We start from the raw sequence: 23,219 nt of genomic DNA on the forward strand, positions 1-23,219 counted from the left end.
CGGCGATGTTCATAATTGGAAACTCTGATCGAAAAGTTTGGGTCTGGAGATACACAATAATATCCTCATACCATGGTCAAGAGTGATGATGAGAAAGAGAATCTCATCAGGAATGATCTCATGAAAAGCAGTAGATGTGGTTGCAGAGGTAAGTTCACAAATAAATTCATTGAAAACCAATGATTTCTTTGATTTGGTTGTAGCAAACTCCAAATAAAATTCTTGAAGGATAACAATCCACTTAGAATATTTGCCCCCCAGCAACTAATGAGTCAGGATGTAGGTCATGGGTTGCAATCAGAAATCACAGTGGTTTTTAAAAAGAGAATATAGTGTCGAAAGCATTGAAGAACGCGAACAACTGCTAAAGAAAGTTTCTCGACATGGGCATATTGAGTTTCTAAATTGATAAGATTTTGGCTTAAGTAGTAGATCATGTGCTTTTTCCCATCATCATTGTCCTGCACCAGTCTCATGGAAATAGTACTATTGGTTGTGGCCAAGTACAAGAAGTAATTGTGGTAATAGTTGGGTAGATTGTTACGTGAATAAGACACCCTAGGTATGGGTTGAGCACCCCAATAGAGCAGAGGGCATACACCAACAAGAAGCAGACAAACAAGCAGCCTTAATACTTAAACTACTGAAGTAGGAAGAAGAAGTATTACCCGAAGGTCCTATGTTTGAGGTCATTCCCGTAGGGTCCAAACCCTTTGCTTCCTCTAATGCCTTAAAATCTACAACTCATTCAAGCAAAGCATATACAACAATAGTTACTAAAATCATGTTCATGATATAAGTGTTAGATCATATAAGCATATAAGTATAAAACATGGAATCATACATTAGTTAGATTAAAACATGAATTAAAGAATTAAGATATAATCATCAGGAACAAGACATGGCTTCTTTATTGATGAGAACAAAAGAGTATGGAAGAATACAACTTGATCCTTCTCCAACTCCAAGCGAAACATTTCTCCAGATCCGTCCAGCCCAAGCCTCAACAATCATCTTCCAAACACATACACATGGATTCCATATAAAGGATATGGACACCACGATGAGGAAACAAGGGTTTCCTATAGCTGGGATTACAGGAGGCACAGGGATAAAATCAGACTTGATCAGGGAAAGGTTGGATATAATATCAATATCCTATCTCTCTCTCCCCTTAGGCCTTCCCCATGAGGTGTTTTTATATAATCTCAAAATATTTTTTTTAGTTGGGAAACAGTTAGTCCATGGGATCCTTTAGGCAGGCTTTCGGTGTAACTCGTAAACCCCACCCAAAAAATAGGGGTTTTATAATTTTTTTCATATTTTAAATCATATACGCAGATTGGATATAGCTGAACCCACGTGTGCACGTGCTTTTTACAGTCCAGAGTTGCGTATGAAATTTAAAATAACACTTTTTAATATTTGGACCAAGTCTAAAGGGGAAGGGTTGCCCAATTCCATGACTTAGAGCATCAAGTATACAAAGGAGGTAAATGTTGTTATAATAGATGCCCCCTAATATATGAGGTCAGAAGGGGTACATGATGGTCAAAATGTATTAAGTGTATAGAAAGAATCATGTAAGGACTTGGGAGGAGATCACCAGATTCTAGCTCGCCAAACCAACGAAAGAGATAATAAATAAATCTCATGTCTGAGGCAAGCATACCCATGCTCAGAGATAGTAAAACATGTCTACATATTGAGTGTAGAGCAGATCCAATATGTATACAAGTAAAAAGGACACTGAGAAACACATAGCGGATTGTCTAATCACAGCCGCAAAAGTACATATCAATGCCACGTCGCAATATCACATGTAGAAGAACTGATTAATGATTTTGAAGTAGATATATGATCACTGAAGTCACATAACTAATCCTCAAAAGTACAAAGTCAAAAAGTGGAATAATGGTACTACATGTAACTCAGGTGCCAACATATAGGATGCTATTGTGATGAACTGCAACATATAAGGTGGATGGTGTCACTCGAAGTAAACTGGAGGGACTGACATGTGAACCATGGAATGCTAATGCAAACCAAGGTCTTCACTGACTACCATGGTACATTTCTACGTTATGGGAATAAATGAGTTGAAGTTGACCATGTGAGAAAGCATTTGATTACCGATCATTGATGTATACTGTTAAGAAATGTGAGACAACTCACTGATAATGATGATGAGAGTCAAGGTACCCCAGTATAATCTAACAAGTGTAAATAAATGAGTTGAAGTTGAACACTTGAGAGAATCTATCGATCATGAAACATTGATGGATTCTCACCATTGGTAGTGAAGGATTCTGCCACTAATGACTACAAACCCTAAGGTACTAAAAAAGGACTCTAGATCTTATTCCCAGAGCAATGAGTGGGAGTTGTTACACTAAAATTTGTCACCATGACTATTTGCAGTCAGTATGGCTCCATCAATTGTCATACTGTCCTCCTTGGCAAGTCTTATACCTCTGCTCCTCATGTCAAACTCCAAGAAAGAGAGAAAGTCTTTAAAAGTCAATATAACTCTGGTTATGCAGTTTCTCTTACCCTTACCTACGTGTACGCACCTAAAATACATAATACCTGTGTACTTGTACACTTTGTCTGTAAAGGGGTGGGTGCGTACTCCTGTAAAGGTCAAAAGGCACAAGTTTTACTTCAAAAAACTTACTTGTGGTCGATTCTAGAGCATTCTAGAAGATGGTTTGACGTGGATTGAGCGCCTCCAGATGGTTCATGCATCCCAATGAAAGAGGAACTTATCCCATCAAGAGGGGAGCTATCCCATTGAAAGAGGGGCTTATCCCATTGATGGTGGACCTGATTAACTTCCTCCAAAGCACTATAAATATAGGCATTGGGCCAGAGGGAGGGGAGGTTGAAAGTTGAACATTCCTAAGGGTAGATGCTGCTGAAATTAGGACTCCCTTTTAGAGCTTGAGAGGAGAGATTCCAATCCTTTCTTAGCTTCATTTGGAAGTGGGTGAGCTGATCAAAGTAAAGGAGAACTCTTGCTGGACCCTGGGAGGGACCTGCACAACACCAAGGCATTGGTTGTAATGGTTTCTTTTGTTTCCAATTAATACAATTAAGTTCATTTTTCTCAACAAGTTGTTATATATAATTTGTTTCATAAACTCCTTGGTCTTTATGATGAATATGTTTTATTATATGAGTTATTCAGGTGCTATGTAATCGTTTGCTTGTTAGTGAATGCAGGCTTAAAGGAGAAGGAGCTCATCTGGATCGAAGAGGCTTGGCTGCTACAAACAAGCGTTGGACTAGAGGTAAGCCTTAAACACCTGGTTGCTTTTATTTTAAATGCATATTTAGGGAAAGATAGTGCTTGATTGTTTTGTTTGTCACTAGAAAGCCTTACTTCTAGGGAGGTCGGTTTTGTCCGCAAAATTGACTCTTTCCGCATGACAGGAGTCAATGGGAAAATATATGCTAGAAGGTAGGAATTAAGGCATCCTATATCAATCCAACATGAGTGTAACCTGCAGGCTAATAATGTGGAAGGAATCGGATGAAGAAAGATGAAGTAACCAAACTGAAGCACATTTCCGGCGTACACAAGATGTGGCTAGCGCATGACAAAAACCCTCTGAACCAACCAATAATGAAAGTTGACATAGAGGTGAGGAATCCACCAGTGGGGTCAAATGGAAACCATGGTATTGCCTGAATCTTAATGTGTGATAATGTAAGCTGACGTCTAACACAAAGGAAACCACTCAGGGAAAGACCCATAATATTGATCGATGTTTAGCACAAGGTCACCTATCAATAATGGAAATAGGGCCAGGGTGCAGCTCTAGGCCTACTCTAAGAGCAATATGTCAAAGTCGATTAGAGAAAACCTTCCAGCAAGAAGTCAATGGAGACCTTCGCAAACCAACATGAGCAAATGACCAAATAGCCGATGGGATACTGAACATAACTTTGACAGACTAGGTATGGCTGACAAAATATGAGTCAAGAGACACCACAGAAAGGCAGACTCAGGTTTACTTCCTTTGAACAAAAGCACGACTTAACTGTGCCTATATGGAAGCATATGATAACTTTGTATAATTATGTCATGCAGGAGGCATAAACAAACTCTCCATATGATTGGAAGAGATAACCAACCAGAGGAGTACTAACCCAATAACAAGGTTATGGCTTCTCCTAAGTCAAACTAAATCCCATCCCGATGGAGGAAAGACTCATTTTAAGTGCTCTGTTCAAGGGCGACACAACTGACTCTTGATGCCAACAATGATGGAAGTAAAGTCCCGTTCCCACTCTTTTTGGAATATATTATTTTTTTGTCTTTTTCATATTTGGAAAGCCTGAAATAAGAATAAAAGAATGCCTATGGTACTGTGGAAAGAACGAGTGTCCAAATACAGAGGCGCTAGTTCTTTGGATGGGAACATTCCTATGCTCAATGCAAGGTGACGAAATTGGTCATTGACACTCAAAGGAATGTTCTTTCCATGGGCAAAAGGTGTCAAGTTGCAGAGGCTAAGTGATTGCAAGGTTGATTTTGCAAAAAGACATGGTCAAAAAGTGGATTATACATGAGTCCAAGTGAAGCCGACTTAAGGCCAAAAGGTAAAAATAGTCAACATGCAATGCAAGAGTACAACTCAACATGTGGGAGCCTCTAGGGTATAAATCTTGAAAGACAACGAAGAAGAAGGAGAATGAAGCTTCATCGCAAAAAGTCATAGTGGGACTAAAGAGGACTATTGAGCCTACTCAATATTTGCAGCATGGGAACATATGTAAGCGAGGATCTAACTAGGAAGCCCATGTAAAGGAAGGATCTACCATCATGTCATGATTTTATAAGTTGGCAAGTGAAAAATGGTTTTAAGAATCATAACAAAATGGGGTCGACCCTAAGGCAATATATCGTAGTATGGAGGCTAGAATGCATAATGCAACGGAAAAGTGATATTTCCTAACCTATATGCCAGTGATGAAAAATGATACCTTCCATGATGGGTCAATGGTCATGGAATCTGTTATCACCAAAATAAGAGTTTACATTTTTCCTAATCTTGGTCTTAGATGAGTGTCAAGTCATCCTATGTTTTAATGGGTAGGTGATAGGTTAGGAGTCTCATGAGTCTCATTTCCATTACTAAATAAAGTCCATCAGTGTTGTCTGACCCCTTATGGATCCCATATCATGTTTAAAGTTTCATGTGCCTGGTCATTTCAAAAATTTGAACGTGCTACGAAACTGTCTAGGCATTTTCGTACTGCAAAGTCCTGAAATTACACTACATGCGCTATGAAATCACTGAAGAAGCCTTTTTTTAGCAGAAAAATTGTTTTAAGTAGTCAACTTCCAGGAGGTTTTTTGAGCAACTGAAAGCATATTTTGGAAAATTGAAAGAGGTTCTTCTTCTTAACATACCTATCTAAAAAAATCTCTTTCAGTTTCTTCAAATTCATTATGATCTGGGAGAAGTTTATGACTCAAATTGCACTACGAAACTGCTGTAGGAGTAGTTTTTTCAGAAATCATAATTTTCCAGTTTACACATGATATTCAAAGACAGTTTCTGGGCAGTAAGAAAGGTATTGTGAAAAACCAAGAGAGGTTTTTGTTCAGAACCGAGTGGTCTACAAAATTTTCCTTTAGTTTTTCAAAATAAATTTTTGATGAGGAGATAAAAGCTCTCTCCCAACACCTATTTTTCAGCCAGAACAGAGCAGGGGTCAGTTTCCGAGTTTTCAGGGCAGATAAAGGAGAAGCTATTGAAGGCCAGCAGGAGGGTTATGGACATCATCAAGGTCGAATTTAAGGAGGAGAAACTGTTAAATATCAAATTTAATTCATATTTTAGGTTGTTACTATCATAAAAGGAGTTGTACTCCTAATTGTATTAGGACTCTAGGACTGTTAGTTAATTGTCTCTTGTAATTAATAGTCTGTTTTAGGTATGAGTAGGTGTCAGGTCAAGAAAATTCGAATTCCCCTCATGTTGGAGGAAGGAATCCAATATTGTAATGATGACTCTATATAGAGAAAGAGGTGTAATGCACCAGGGGTTGGAAATTTTCAAAAGAAACAGTCATACTGTGACATTGTGGAAGACTGTATTTTTTCATGTTAATACATATATTTGGCTTCATTGCTCAGGATTCAGAAGAGAGTTTTAATGTTTGATTTTCCTCATGGTTTCCTCCATTTATTCACTTGCAGTGGTATGAATGCATGTTACTTAGAATTCATTGACAATGCTCTAACTTCCTACATGTGTTTATAAGCTGTGTTTCTTATATTTTTGCTCTGTTTTGCTAATATATTAAAAGTCTTGATGCCATGAATTCCATGTTAAGCTAGTCTTACTGTGATACTGAAACATATGTTGACTCCATAATCCCAATGGATGTTTATTGATTGTGTTCAACCATTTATACCTTTTCACTTGTTTTTTCCATAGAGTTAGCCATCTAATCCTTAATTGAAATCTTTAATCGAGTGAGAGAGCCCTCTCAGGTTGAGGAGGCTAAGGCTCAGCCAAAAGCTTGGCTTGAAATAGTTACTCAAAGTATTCATGATCAGTAGCCTATCAGGGTTGGATTTTGTGATAACATTTTGGTGCGTCTACCGGGAGTCTGAAGATTATTCATTCCCAAAATCAAGAAGCTGAACTTTTGAAGGTAGAAGGAGCTCAGAAAGTTTTCGAGGTTGCAATCTACCTTGGCGACTCCATACATCAAATAACAAATTGGAAGGTGACTCCACTGCTAGAAGATCAGTAGCTTGATGAAGTTTCAAGATGAGTGCCATTGCATGAATGAATGCCATGTATGCCCCTATGAATCAGTCTCATATCCCTGGTTTTCCAAATCCTATGCCAAAGGTCGAATGGTTAGATGATCTTTCAATATTCAAAGATGAAAAGAAAGACAATGCTGCTCTTCATTTGGTTAGGTTCCATATGCATGTATGCAGTCTTAAGGTTCAGTTCCCTGAAGATTGTCTCATGAAGATGTTTATGACCACTTTAGAAGGAAAAGCATGGTCTTGGTATAAAAGCTTGGAAAATGGTTCATTATATTCTCTTGCTGATTTCCATGATGTATTCTATGACATGTATAAAGAGTGTCATCCCTCCTTATTGCTGGTCAAAGATTGCTGTAAACATTCTGTGAGTTTTATTCAATATTTGGAGGATTGTTATGATGATGATGAATTCAAGGATGAAGAAATTTTAGAGGTTCTTCATAACAATACATTTCAACACCAAGAAGAAAGGATAACATCCCATGAAATGCAACATGAAAATCAACAGGGGTTTACCTATGAAAACCATGTTACATCCTCTGAGATTAATATGAAGATGCAGCAAACTTGCCAGTGTTTTGATCATAAAGAGTATGAAAATGATTACAAGCACCTAGAAGAAATACTGGAAGAAATTTTTTATAACCCTCAGGCAGAGGAAAAGGTTGATCATTTATGTAATTCCTTGCAGTAGCTTACATCAAAGAATGATCATATTAATGAGGAAAATTATATTGTTTGTGGGAATCATTCAGAAAAGAAATTGGATAGCATATCAAAGGAATTTTGTGTGGCTAAGAATTAGCTGTCTGAAGATATAGAATGTTATGAGAATCATCAAACTAATCATGTCTTTTTTGACCCTATAGCTGATTACATGGAAAAGATTTGTTGTTCAGATTTCCAGTTATATTTTTATCTTGAAGATTAGTTACATCTCATGCTGACTCGGTTATTTCAGTATCATGTTTATTTTTTCTTCAAGCACAGCCAAGAGATTCAAGTGTCAGATCAGATTAATGACTGGCTTCATTGGAAGTTTCATGTTCCTTGAGCTACAAATGGAGGTTGCAGTTGATAGGGTAGGTAGGAATGTGAAAATAAGCTTAGGGTAGGTTGACTGAGCATTTTTCAGTAGATATAGATTTCTTTCTTCTACAGTGATCATCAAGCTTAAGCCTGAGTTGAAGGCCCAACAGTTTGAAGAAGATGCTTGTCAAATCAAATAAAAGTATTTATGTTTTACCAAAAAATAGATAGCACTGGAGCTACGAGTTCTTAGTGTGCCACAGGGGTACACTATCCCAAGTGGAGCCACTGTTATCACCAAAATAAGAGTTTACATTTTTCCTAATCATGGTCTTAGATGAGTGTCAAGTCATCCTATGTTTTAATGGGTAGGTGATAGGTTAGGAGTCTCATGAGTCTCATTTTCATCACTAAATGAAGTCCATCAACATTGTATGACTCCTTATGGATCCCATATCATGTTTAAAGTTTCATGTGTTTGGCCATTTCAAAAATTTGAATGCGCTACAAAACTGTCTAGGTGTTTTCATAGTACAAAATCCTGAAATTACACTACATGCGCTACGAAATTACTGAAGCAACCCTTTTTTTCAGCAGAAAAACTGTTTTAAGTAGTCAACTTACAAGAGGTTTTTTGAGCCACTGAAAGCATATTTTGGAAAATTGAAAGAGGTTCTTCTTCCTAACATACCTATATACAAAAAATCCTTTCAGTTTCTTCAAATTCACTATGAGATGGGAGAAGTTGATGACTCAAATTGCGCTATGAAACTACTGTAGGAGTAATTTTTCAGAAATTAGAATTTTCCAGTTTACACCTGATATTCAAAGACAGTTTCTGGGCAGTAGGAAAGGTATTGTGAAAAACCAAGAGAGGTTTTTGTTCAGAACCGAGTGGTCTACAAAATTTTCCTTTAGTTTTTCAAAATAAATTTTTGATGAGGAGATAAAAGCTCTATCCCAACACCTATTTTTCAGCCAGAACAGAGCAGGGGTCAGTTTCCGAGTTTTTAGGGCAGATGAAGGAGAAGCTATTGAAGGCCAGTAGGAGGGTTATGGACATCATCAAGGTCGAATTTAAGGAGGAGAAACTGTTAAATATCAAATTTAATTCATATTTTAGGTTGTTACTATCATAAAAGGAGTTGTACTCCTAATTGTATTAGGACTCTAGGACTGTTAGTTAATTGTCTCTTGTAATTAATAGTCTGTTTTAGTTATGAGTAGGTGTCAGGTCAAGAAAATTCGAATTCCCCTCATGTTGGAGGAAGGAATCCAATATTGTAATGATGACTCTATATAGAGAAAGAGGTGTAATGCACCAGGGGTTGGAAATTTTCAAAAGAAACAGTCATACTGTGACATTGTGGAAGAATGCGTTTTTTCATGTTAATACAGATATTTGGCTTCACTACTTAGGATTCAGAAGAGAGTTTTGATGTTGGTTTTCCTCATGGTTTCCTCCACTTATTCACTTGCAGTGGTATGAATGCATGTTACTTAGAATTCATTGACAATGCTCTAACTTCCTACATGTGTTTATAGGCTGTGTTTCTTATATTTTTGCTCTGTTTTGCTGATATATTAAAACTCTTGATGCCTTGACTTCCATGCTAAGCTAATCTTATAGTGATACTGAAACATATGCTAACTCCATAAGCCCAATGGATGTTTATTGATTGTGTTCAACCATTTATACTTTTTCACTTGTTTTTTCCATAGAGTTAGCCATCTAATCCTTAATTGAAATCTTTAAACGAGTGAGAGAGCCCTCTCAGGTTGAGTAGGCTAAGCCTCAGCCAAAATCTTGGTTTGAAATAGTTACTCAAAGTCTTCTTGATCAGCAGCCTATTAGGGTTGGAATTTGTGATAACAGAATCGAAGTGGTAGAACAAATCTCAAAGTCTTCAATTTAACCTGAAAGACAACCTATCCCAACACTCAAGGCCAAAATGTCACAAAGTTTATAAAATTATTAGAAATTAAAGTGAAACTTTGTAAAAGTGGCTTTTTAAAAGTTTTTCAAATGACAAGTTATAAATAGACCTTTTGGCCCAACAAACCTCATTTGCATTTTGAAAAATTGAGAGAAGGAGCTCCGGAGCAAAAACCAACAACCACAATCCACCTTATTTCTCGGCCCGAACAATTACCAAATGTCCAGGTATTCCTCAAATTCGATCCTTTAATGAATTTATGTGCATTTAAAACAATTTTTTAAGATTTTTACTGTAAATAATTTGTTTTTATATTTTTTCTCTGTGCGTACGCGGGTTGGGCATATTGAAGCCATGTATGAGTAAGCCCTATACACGACTTTGTATGATGTGAACCCGCATGTGCGCAATGAAAAATTTTAAACTATGATTTTTAATGCATGAAAATATTTGAATTGTAGGATGACTATCACATGGAAAGAAAGAGAGCATAGTGCAGTAGACAATGAAGTAATGAATGACCCACTGTCACTAGATGCATTGAGAGGGTGTGGGTTGTCAAAAAGTTTCAAAATTCCAAATATGAAAACTAACACAAGGTTGCTAGAGATGCTTGTGAATTAGTGGGATCCAGAAGAGGATGCTTTTATGATTGATCAAATGCACTTGCGAATTGAAGTAGAAGATATCTATTTCATCATTGGATTTTTCCGAAGAGGGGATCCAGTTAAATTGCAAGGGAAGGGCCGAGGCAGTCTCAACGTAGATGATTATATTCGCATATATTTCCCCAAAAATAATGAGAACGTAGGGACACATATCCTAATAAAGAATGTGGAGAGTCTACCCATCAGGATTGTCCTTTTTAATATTGATAGGGTAGCATGTTCAGCTTCATTGCACGAAGAATCACGTGTTAAAATGAGCCTAGTAGTGGATTCCCTCACCACGGTGTTTGATTGGTGTACAACCCTATTGATCAATCTGAAGAAGCAACCCACTTCTATAAAAAAGAGTAACACCAAACATTTTGGGTATGGTACCATCCTTTGCACTTTCTTCTTTGAGAGGATACCAGGGCTTTGACCCAAAGTTCTCTTTATCGTCAGCAGCCCGAGGGATCCACGTATAGGTAGGTGGGTTGATTTGATGAAGAGACTAGGAGGTGGCAAGGTCCCTATAACAACTTTTGATGACGATTTTTTCCTTTGGCGGGAACAACAAGTCATTGTCATCGAGGAATACCCCTTTGTAGGTATGGAATTCAAAGGGGATCCAAATCTAGTGCTTCCACCAAATGCTGCATGGGGTGCCATAGGTAAAAATATTTTTAAGTTTTTTGAAGTTATTTGATTTTTTTTTTTAGATTTCAAAAGATTATGAATTGAAATTCTTTTTGATGAGACAAAGATTCTTACAAAATTATTTGATCATGATACAGATGTGGGACCAGTAAGACCAGAGGGTCTACCTAGGCACAGGCATCGTGGAAGAGACGCTGAGAGTGCCACAACGGAGGCTGAGAGATGCCTCCATACTATACAAAGGAACTTAGAGAGGTTAACTCACAAGGTACCTATGGTGGCGATAGAGGATCTACCAGAGGCTATGCAGATATGCGTGGTTGGAATACCACGAGATTGGGTGCATCTCTTCAGACAGCTAGCTAATTCCATCATCTTCTTCTGAGATGTACTTTCGCAGCTAGACCCATAGATATAGATTAGAGATGTCTAGATTTTGATAGGCATGATTGGGCTTAAGCCCTAATTTTGTACGAAATTTTTGTCCCGATTTTGTATAACATTTTGAACAAAAACTTCTATCTATATACAGATGGTTTCATAATGTGATGATCATATACATAGATGATGTTCGACTATTTTTTATTTTTAATGCAATGAATGATTAATATGTCAATCTAATGATTGATTAGCTATGGAATCAACAAATGAATTTTCTGATTGTGGAATATGAATAAATGTGATAAAATTAAATGATGTTTGTAATAAATGCATTCTCAGAAATTAGCCATATAAATAAGGATCTCTCACACAATAGATGTTGTTTAACTCAGAAACCACCCGTTGTGAATCCAGGTATAATACTAAAAAATCAATACCAAGAGACATTGCTTCAGATAGTAGGTTAACCACAACAATATATTTGGAAACATTATTTGAAGTAGGGTTGATACATACGCCTCTTGAAACCAACAATTGACCTGATGTGTAGTAAATTACCCAAGCCGTGGATGCCAAATTTCAGGTATGTCGACTAGCACCATCAGTGAACCTTAGATATACCAAATCATCCATTGATACCTGCCAAAGCAGATTAAAATATCGATATCAGTATGAAACCTATAGACAGATATGCACAAACATATACAATATCTATAACCAAGAAAATGCTAGGAAAAAAGCTAGGCATAGTACATTTTAAGATAGAGCCCATTTCTGGGCTTCGACAGCTCATTTCTGTCAAAATCAACCAATTTGTAAACTCCCTTTTTTAAGACCTTTTTAATGATAAAAGGACCGTACCACATGGATTTAAAATTACCTGCCCTCAAGGCATCTTTGTCTTGGTCAGAGACCAGGACAAGGTCACATATATAGAAAACCCTAGGACACACAACCTTATCATATTGGATTTTCACTCTTTTTTTATGAGCTTCGTTGATTGTGGCAGCATCTTGACGCTACTTGTCAAGATGTTCCAAATGAACGATACATTCTTCAAGACAAGAAGTGTCTGGAAGAAGTTATATATCTAATTTAAGAGAAGGAATTTCACATTCCACATGGAATATCAATTTCAAACCATAAACTAGTTGAAAAGGAATGAAACTCGTAGTGGTCTTAACCGACATCTCATATGCCCAAACTGAAGGATATAACATGATATTCCAATTGGATTGAGCCTTATTAATTGTCCTTTGTAGGATAATTTTCAGGGATTTATTCATAGCTTCCACCTGACCATTGGCCTGAGGATAGTAAGGAGACGAATGCTCCTGTCGGAAACCCAACTTGAGAGCCAATTCAACCATCATCTTGTTCTGGAAATGACTGCCATGGTTAATGACAATCTCCTTTGGAATACCAAAATGAGAAATGTCTTGGTTGAAAAGAAACATGGTAGTTGTTTGACCATCATTCACTATAGTAGGCATAGCTTTGACCAACTTGGTAAAGTAGTCCATTGCTACAATATAATACTTATGACCCTTCGTCGAATGCAGGGTACAAGTTGTAAAATCAATTCCCCACTTTGTGAATGGTCTGATAGTAATAATAGGAAAAAATGGACATGGATGAGTGTGCATTTTCTGAGTATAAACCTAACAAGGATGGAATTTTTTGACCGCATCAACACAATCTTTGAAAATGGAAGGCCAAAAATACCCTGCATGCAAGTTTTTTTGGGCTATAGCAAGTCCAGATAGATGACCACCACAAGCTCCACTGTGGCAATCATTCAGTACTAACTCAACTTCTTCTAAGGTTAAGAACTGTCTAAGGATTGAATCAACCCCATGACAATATAAAGTGTCGCCGATAATAACATAACTTTTCGCTAAGGATTGAATCAACCCCGTGACAATATAAGGTTGGGGACAACCTTGGACTGAAAACTTGCGCTGGCATGCGAGTGTATGACTGAGCAACTTGCCATCAAAATGAGTAGGCAGTGGAGCGAAATGCACTAATCCCAAAAAATAGGGTTTTAGACAACCTTCTTCATAATGGATTTAGGGCAGTTTTCCTTTGATTCTTCAGGGAGGCTTTGGTCTGTATATCATGGTGTATATGCTGCACAGTAGTCAACGTTTTTGAACTTCGTGATATGGAACAAGAAGTGAACAGGAGGTGTGACAAAATATTGTGTAACAGATTGATGAGCCCCAAAAATGGACAATTATTTGGGCTCATTCAACCTCCTAATTTGACTTAATCCACCATTCTCATTAGTTTATTGCATGTTTTTGATTATATTTATGTTAATAGAGTGAATTTGGTTAGTCATTATGCCAACAAGTCTAATGGGTGCTTTGTGTAGCCTTTTTGGTCAACTTGGAGACAAAATTGAAGGTCTTAATGAGCACTTGGCAGCCAAATTCGTGGGAGAACAAGCTAGAGGATTTGTAGGAAGGTGTCCCCTTCATTTATGGGCCCTTACCTCGAATTCTCCACCATCAGCTCGGATTTCAAGGGCCACCGAATCAATCAGCACAAGGGCAGCCAAGCAAGTCAAGTAGGACTGCTGTTAACTCCAAGTTTTGGGCAGCCGAGTCCCTAAAGTTTAGGAGGACTGTTGGGTCCTCAATTTGTATAAATAAGAAGGCTTAGGCCTCATTTTGGTTAGCCAGTGGATGTTAGCTAGTTAGCCAGTAGATAGTAGCTAGTAGTTAGTCATTTCGTAGCCTTGTTGTAGTCATTTTGTAATTCGATTTGTATGCAATAGATTAGCTTTGCTTTCAGCTCATTCTCAAGCTCTCCTTGTGGACAGTTTTGATGTAACTCTTCATTCTTGATTAATAAAGATGAATTCAGCTTTGCACCAGCTCTAAATCTCTCTTGGGAGGCTGAAGCTATTGGGGTTGGGCCCATCTCAAGCGCCCAGTACCTCCCTTGTTTATCTTTATGTGTGTTTGCTGCGTTCTTAAAATAAACTCTGCTCTTTAGATCTTGCTTTGTTATTTTGGTTGTTTTTGTTGGTTAAAGTAGCTTTTTATGATTGGGAATCGATTGGTAGGAGTTTGTCATGCATTTAGATCTTTCGGAATGTTCTTGATCACGTGATGTACATGGTTCTCTTTCCAAACGAGGCTGCTGTTTATTCATTTCATTGACAGTTAGATTAAGTTAGCTAGGACTTAGTTTGTTTGCAAGAATTCATTGATTCGGTTGAATGTGCATTGTGCAGGGCATCTCTATCACTCACTCACATGGTCAAGCTTCATCAGAGCCATCTGATTCATCCCATATCTAGGCTTCTCGCTTCACACCCATCCTCTTGCCCACGTAACCCTACCTTCTTCTCCATTGTTGTCTCAACTACCTTAAAGCCAAATCAGCCTTCCACATATCATCTCACCACTCCATCTATCAGTTCCTGGGTCACTTCAGACCCCCATCCTACCTCCATAACCATCCATGCATCTTCCATCAATCACCCATCCTCAAAAATCCCATTTCGAAACATCCTGTAGAAGAATTACAGAACATCCTGTAGAAACCCCTGCAGACTTCCTGTAGAAGTCCATAACCTCGGTTGCATAGCATCCAGACTTTGTGAAACTCTCGGAAAGAATGTTAGGGATCCCTTAGACCCTCTCTGTACCATCCCAACCTTTCCCAAAGCATTTCATCCCTTGATCCATCCCTGCACAGTGGAAAACTAGTTAGAAGCACATGCATGATAATTTCAACAACTTAAGCAAAAATACAAAAAGATGTTTTCTTCAGATAGTGATAACTTAGACACATGCATTTTACCTTCCTAGAAGTAATGGCACTCTTTTCGTAGTTTTCATTCTTTCCTTTGCATCAGTATGACTAGTTGGTAGAATTAGGGTTTTCTAGGGTTTGCGTTTCTTTTTGGCTTTCAGTTTCTTTCCGCAAGTAGATTAGCTTCCTTTGAGTTAGCTTTCGTCCATCAGTTAAAAAGCTTCTTCTAAGAGCTCATAGAAGTTGGCTTGAGCCCCTAGCGGACTTGTGCCAGCTGACCAAGTGACAGCTGCGGCAAGAGCTAGTACTTGTGCATACAGCACCGTCACTTCCAAGTTTGTTACGAACTATCGGGTTGATAAAATTAAAGAAGGGAGTTCCAGGAGTTGTAGCATTATTGCTACAATACTGGAGCCCACCACAGATGCCCCCTAAAGCATGAAGGAAAAACAAGGAGTGATGGTTGAGATCCTTTACAAGTCAGTGCAAGGACGAGAACAACACCGTCAAGAGACTTGCAAATCAAACATATACATATACATATACATATCTGAAATTTCTGATGATCATGCCTAATGATACATGAATAGGCATCTAATAATACATGAATCGACAGTATGGATGCAACCATCAGAATAGGAGGATCATTTGAAAAGATCCTCGGTATGGTCGCAGTCATCAAAATCAAAAGGATCATGAATATGGACCTGCTGTATGGTCACAACCATCTTTCTAGAGGAAACATGTGTATAATCATGAATGACTCATAACTCCACGCAACTTGGACTTTATCAGACAAAATCCAAGGTCTTGCGCTACTGTCTCGACCCGATCAATGTATGAATTCTAATCATGCTAATAGATGTGTCGAAGTTGAACATGATAGAAAACCACTTGATTACCAGTCAATGATGTAAACCGTTAACAGACACGAGAGAAACCAAAAATAATGACAATGACTCTCAAGCTACAATAAACACAATCCACGAATGTGAATAATGAAGATGAAGTTGAACACCCATGGAATCAGAAGCTCAATGATGTAAACCTGTCATTAAATGCAAAGAACTTGCCATTGAGGCATGCAAGCTCTAAGGTACTGGAAGGGAGTTTCTAGATCATCTTCCTGGATAATGAGCTGAACTCTACAGGAAGTGATCCATTGAAGGAGGGCCATAATGAATCCCATGTCATCGAAACGAAACAAAAGGATGTAGTAGAGTAGATAAGTGTGATCCAGGATTGTGGAAGAAAGTTAGACAATATATAGGCGATAAAGAACTGCATATAGGACTTCTCTAGAACATATTGACGACATGACTCCGGAGTTTGGCAACATTTGACTCAACATAAGATCAGAGGTCATGATGATGAAATGGTATAATCAAATGAGAGGAAAAATGGATTCCCCAAACCCAGGAAGGAAAGTTACCAAGTGAGGATGTCCCAAACCCGATACAACTAACAGATGAGTGTCATGTTCAAGAGTGACATTCTGCCTTTACAAAATACAAGAGATGATATCTTTCACTTTTTCCCCCACCATATATGGTGAGTACCCCATATATTTTTATCGCAAGATTGAAGGGGATAGCATATGCTTTCCATATAAGTTCATCCTTCGGATGAATCCATCCTAGTAAGTTTTACGAGCCCTGGGAAGGAGAAACTCAGTCTCGTCATGGTGTCAAGTCCTATGTCGTTTAAGTTTCATGAGTCTAACGAAGGGGAAACTTGACATATTTTTCATATTTAGAGAGTTTGAAAAGGAAGCGAAAAATAAAACCCCAAAGTTCCCTTTTCGTAGATCGTCTCTTGAACCTGAAAAGGTAGAAAACAATATCCAAAAGAACCTCTTAGCCATGGTCGACTAAGGTCTTCCTTTTCTGTATAATAATCTATCTAAGTCTAAAAAAGGGTTAAACTTATACTGGGTAGATTCCATTTTATTTACTTTTGCGAGTTTGAAATGACAAGTACTCGGCAATATTTTCATTTCAAAAGTCAGAAAAGAGCTTAAAGATGACTCCAGGGGGTCACATTTTCGTTTATCTTTTATGAGTTCAGAAAAATGAAAAAATAAAACTTGTTGAATCAGTCAAGATAAATCACCGTCACTAAGAACATATGACCTTTCACTCCAGAAGGAAACGCACATTACCGATTTCAAGGAAAAATATTAAAAAATGAGCGAAGTATGACCTAATTTGGTAAAAATATTATTTAAAACTTATGAATAGGGAAAAAAGTTAATTATTTTTACCATTTTACTAATTTGAAATTGTGAGAGCATTTTTACCTTGATTTTCAGGCAAGGAGCATGATCAATCTTGGACACCATTTGTCGGGTCGCTGGTTGCATGTAAAAGATATGTCCCTTCTATTCAATTTGGTAGTCATTTTATGCATTTTCATCCATAAGGTAGGTTGCAAGGAAGACTTGCAAAAAATTCATATCGTGGGTGACTAGCGTGGGTTTCACCCATCAGACTCGCCTTGCTCACCCTACGGTCAATTAGACCCTCATCCTAGCATCGCGAGAAAACCCATAAACAGACGCATTGGCACCGAGGTAAAAATTTTAAAGTGAAATCTTCCATGTAAAATAGTTAATCTTGGATTTTCTTTCCATGGATGCTCACGAAATGTTGGTATGTTGATTTTTTGCAGGTTAACCAGTCCAAAATGGTGATTTAAAGGAAAGAGAGGGGTCATGAAGCCAACGACCATCAGGCTATGCAAGATTAAGATTGTATTAATGCCCTACGAGCATGTCGATTGCTCAAGTTCTTCATGATTCACGGGATAAGATCACAGCCTGAGTTATTGCAGCACCTAATTAGTTGGTGGGATGTAGATCACCAATTGTTCATGTTCAGGGATCAAGAGCTTGAAATAGAGGTCTTTGACATTTATTTCATTACTGGGTTTTCTAGAAAGGGACAATGGGTGCAATTGTCAAGATCACACACTAGAGGAGAGAGCACGAATATGCTCATTGTGTGGCATTATCTGGGGGCCAAGAAGACTCACAACAAGAAAATTGACATAAAGACCATTACCAACCTCCCACTGTGAACAATCCTACACACTATGGCCTGAATAGATGGGGCACAAGCGTTGCATGAGGAAACAAAGTCTCATTTCCAGTATGCAATCGAGTACCTAAATCCCACAGTTTTCAATTGGTGCGAAGGTTTGTTGGTGTGCATGAAGCACCAACTTACCAAGTGCAAGTTAGGGAATCTGAAACAATTTGGTTTCGGATCTATTCTTGTGAATATTATCCTAGAACATTTGCCATTATTTCGTTATTAGTGGTTAGAAGTGCATCCACTAGTGCCCGAAGATCCACGATTACTCAGATGGGGAGAGTTGATGCCTCGACATGGAGGCGGTCAAGAGATGTCATTCCCTCTAGAATTTTTTGGATGGCTGCACCAGCAGCTAATCATGTTCGATGATTGGGCATATGCAGACACAGATTTTCGAGGAGATCTAGATATTACACTCCCTCTAGGGGCATAGTGGACTGATTCAGGTAAAACACTATTTTTGAAGTTTTTATATCTTTTTTATATGTGTACTGATATTTGACTTATGATGTTGTGCAGATTTTGGACAAGAGAGACCTCAAGCGGTTTCTACAATAGTCAGGCAAGTGGAACACCTGATTGAGGAGGCTCCTCCATATGAGGAGGGAGCAGATCCTATTGTCGAGGTAAAGCGTAAACTAGAAGTTTTAACTAGGGGGATTCCAAAGTATGACTTGATCGATGAGGTGCCATTATGCTACCAGAGGCACACTATAGGGGTTTCCGCCAAACTGTGTTGGCTGCTAGGTTGAGACATTAGGATTTTCTCGTGCTATCATGAGCATCATGTGGGCGAATAGCCAACTTCTAGTTTACTTTCTGTACTATTGTAGGCTTATAAAGCCATGTGTCTCAGAACACAAACTTTTGTCATTTTGATGTAGCAAACTCTTTTGCAAACACTCGCTATATATATATATCTATCTATCTATATATATATATATATATATATATATATATATATATATATATATATATATATATATATATATATATACATGTTTTCATGCTTACCATGTCTGATATGTGATTCTTTATGATTTACAAAATCTGCAAGTGTCTATCTAACACACAATTAGCTAATGCATCTGTTAATGTGTTCATGCATCATGGAATGTGATGATAAGTAATAAAACCAAATTCTCATTCCAATAAATGAACTGGAAAATACATTCTCAAAATTTGAGGATTTATAATAAATTATTGTCCATTAAGTTGTAGCACAATGAGCTGCGAATCAAGTTTTACGATTAACGCTCTAATGCCAAGAAAAATAGCTTCTGACAAAATCTCGATTACTGCACTATATTCGACAATGTTATTAGTCTTCCGACCTAAACAAATACCTTGTAAATTCACTAACTCACCATTAGGGTCATAGATTTCCCATGCAACGAAATATAGATTATGTGTACTATGACAAGCACCATCAGAAAAACTATGGTTGGATGACATCTGCAAGCCAATTAGAGTAAGAGGTAAGCAAACAAAAACATTTGCAAAAACCAACACACCAAAATCACACTGCACACTAATGTACATAAGTATTTACACGGATAATCATGCATAATACTGCTTCAGGTAAAGCCCGTTTTTGGGCTTAGCGAAATAATTCCCTTCATAGTCTAGTAACTCATAGGCACCTTTTTGTAAAACACGTTTGACAATGTAAGGCCCATGCCACATTGGTTCAAATTTCGCAGCTCCAAAGTTTTCATTGGCTTGATCATAAAGCAAGACCAAGTCACCCTCAGCAAAAATATGGGGAGAAACAGTTCTATCGTATTGAGTCTTAACTCGTTTCTTATAGGCTTCAATTACTAACATTGCAAAGTGGAAAGTTTCATCGAGCCTTTTGAGGTAAAGTAAACATTCCTCTTCAAGTGAGGTATCATGGAGGAATTCGACAACTAGTTTCAGTGAATGAATTTCACATTCAATTGGAAGAGTTGCCTCCAGACCATACACCAGTTGAAAGGATGTAAATCCAGTGGCAGTCTTAGTTGCGGTTCGGTAAGAACAAAGAGCTAAAAATATCATAAGTTTCCAATTTGATTTATGCATCCAAATGGTGCGTTGAAGCATATTAACCAAGACTTTGTTGACTGCCTCAACTTGGCCATTGGCCTATGGATAATAAGGAGTTGAGTTGTCTTGACGCAAACCCAATCGAGCAGTAAGCTCCGACATTATGTAATTTCAAAAATGAGATCCATGATCAATAACGATGGCTTGAGGGACACCAAACCAAGCTATGACATGGTTGAAAAGAAATTGAGCAACAGTTTTACCATTAGCATCAAGTGTGGGCATCACCCCATTTAGTGAAATAATCAACGACGATGATGATATAACCATGCCCCCTAGGTGAGCGAGGGTTAAATGTCATGAAATAAATACCCCATTTAGCAAAGGGGCTGATGGTAACAACTGGTTGTAGGAGTGCGGGTGGGGCATGTTGCTTACGATTGTAAATATGGCAGGCGTGACCTTTTTGGACTGCTAAAATGAAATCTTTAAATATGGAAGGCCAAAAATAACTGGCACGAAGGATTTTCCGAGTAGTAGCATACTCTAATATGTGACCACTACAAGCTCCAGAGTGGTAGTAATTGAGAACTTTATCAACTTCTTCAAGTGTCAAACATCTACGAAGGATAGAATCAACACCAACACGGTACAAAGTATCACCAATGATTCAATATGGTTGGGACTGATGTCAAATGTGATGATGCTCATAATTGGAAAACTCTGACCGAAAATTTTGGGTCTGAAGATACACAATAATATCCTCATACCATGGGTCAAGAGTGATAATCAGAAAGAGAATCTCATCAGGAATGATCTCATCAAAAGTCATAGATGTCGTTGCGGAGGTAAGGTCACAAATCAGTTCAGTGAAAACCAATGATTTCTTTGATTTGGTTGTAGAAAACTCCAAATAAAATTCTTGAAGGATAACAATCCACTTAAAATATTTCCCCCCAGCAACTAATGAGTCAAGATGTAGGTCAAGGGGTTGCAATCGGAAATCACAGTGGTTTTCCGTAAGAGAATATAGTGTCGAAAGCATTGAACAACATGAGCAACTGCTAAAGCAAGTTTCTCGAGATGGGCATATCGAGTTTCCAAATTGATAAAATTTTGGCTTAAGTAGTAGATCATGTGTTCGTTCCCATCATCATCGTCCTGCAGCAGTCTCATGGTAATAGTACTATTGGCCGTGGCCAAGTATAAGAAGTAATTGTGGTGATAGTTGGCAGGATTGTTACGGGAATAATACACCCTATGGTATGGGTTGAGCACCCCAACAGAGCAGAGGGCATACACCAACAAGAAGTAAACAAACAAGAAACCTTAATACTTAAACTACTGAAGTAGGAAGAATAAGTATTACCCGAAGGTCCTACATTTGAGATCATTCCCGTAGGGTCCAAACCCTTTACTTCCTCCAATGGCTTAAAACCTGCAACTCATTCAAGCAAATCATATACAACAGTAGTAACTGAAATCATGTTCATGATATAAGTGTTAGATCATATAAGCATATCAATATAAAACATGAAATCATACATTAGTTAGATTAAAACATGAATTAAAGCATTAAGATCTAATCATTAGGAATAAGACATGGCTTCTTTATTAATGAAAACAAAAGATTATGCAAGAATAAAACTTGATCCTTCTCTGACTCCAAGTGAAACCTTCCTCCAGATCCATCCAACCCAAGCATCAACAATCATCTTCCAAACACATACACATGGATTCTATATAAAGGATATGGACACCACAATGAGGAAACAAGGGTTTACTATAGCTAGGAGTACAGGAGGCACAGGGATGAAATCAGACTTGATTAGGGATAGGTTGGATATAATATTAATATCCTATCTCTCTCTCCCCTTAGGCCTTCCCCATGAGGTGTCTTTATATGAGCTCAAAAAAAAAAAAATCAGTTGGGAAATAGTTAGGCCACGGGACCCTGTAGGTAGGCTTCCGGTGTAACTCGTAAACCCCGCCCAAAAATTAGGGATTTTATATTTTTTTCATATTTTAAATCATATACGTAGATTGGGTATAGCTAAACCCATGTGTGCACGTGCTTTTTACAGGGTAGAGTCACATACATAATTTAAAATAACATTTTTTAATATTTGGACCAAGTCTGAAGGGGAAGGGTTGCCCAAGGCCATGATTCGGAGCATCAAGTATACAAAGGTAGTAAATGTTGCTATAACAGATGCCCCCTAATATATGAGGTCAAAAGGGGTACATGATGGCCAAAATGTATTAAGTGTATAGAAAGAATCATGCAAGGACTTGGGAGGAGATCACCAGATTATAGCCTACCAAACCAAGGGAAGAGATCATAAAGAAATATCATGCCTGAGGTGAGCGTACCAATACTCAGAGATAGTAAAGCATGTATGCATATTGAGTGTAGAGCGGATCCAATATGTATACAAGTACAAAGGACATTGAGAAACACATAGTGGATCATCTGATCACAACCGGAAAAGTACATATCAATGCCACGTCGCAATATCACATATAGAAGAACTGATCAATGATGTTGAAGTAAATATCTGATCACTAAAGTCACATAACTAATCCTCAAAAGTACGAAGTCAAAAAGTGGAATAATGGTACTGTATGTAACTCGTGTGCCAACATATAGGATGCTGTTGTGATAAACTGCAGCATATAAGGTGGATGGTTTCACTGGAAGTAAACTAGAGGGACTGACATGTGAACCATGGAATGCTGATGCAAACCGAGGTCTTCACTAACTTCCATGGTACATTTCTACACTATGGGAATAAATGAGTTGAAGTTGACCATGTGAGAAATCATTTAATTACCGGTCATTGATGTATACCATTAACAAACGTGAGACAAC

The 23,219-nt window shown here is 37.9% G+C and overlaps 1 pseudogene; it reads left to right on the plus strand.

The window, feature by feature from the left end:
• Window positions 1-72: 72 nt before the first annotated feature.
• Window positions 73-23,219, plus strand: part of LOC149267260 (uncharacterized) — a 63,640-nt pseudogene continuing 40,493 nt past the window's right edge.

This window comes from Pinus tabuliformis, chromosome 6, assembly GCF_031772625.1.
Source record: "Pinus tabuliformis cultivar Carrire ecotype Pingquan chromosome 6, CPIR1, whole genome shotgun sequence".
Classification (NCBI taxonomy): Eukaryota; Viridiplantae; Streptophyta; class Pinopsida; order Pinales; family Pinaceae; genus Pinus; species Pinus tabuliformis.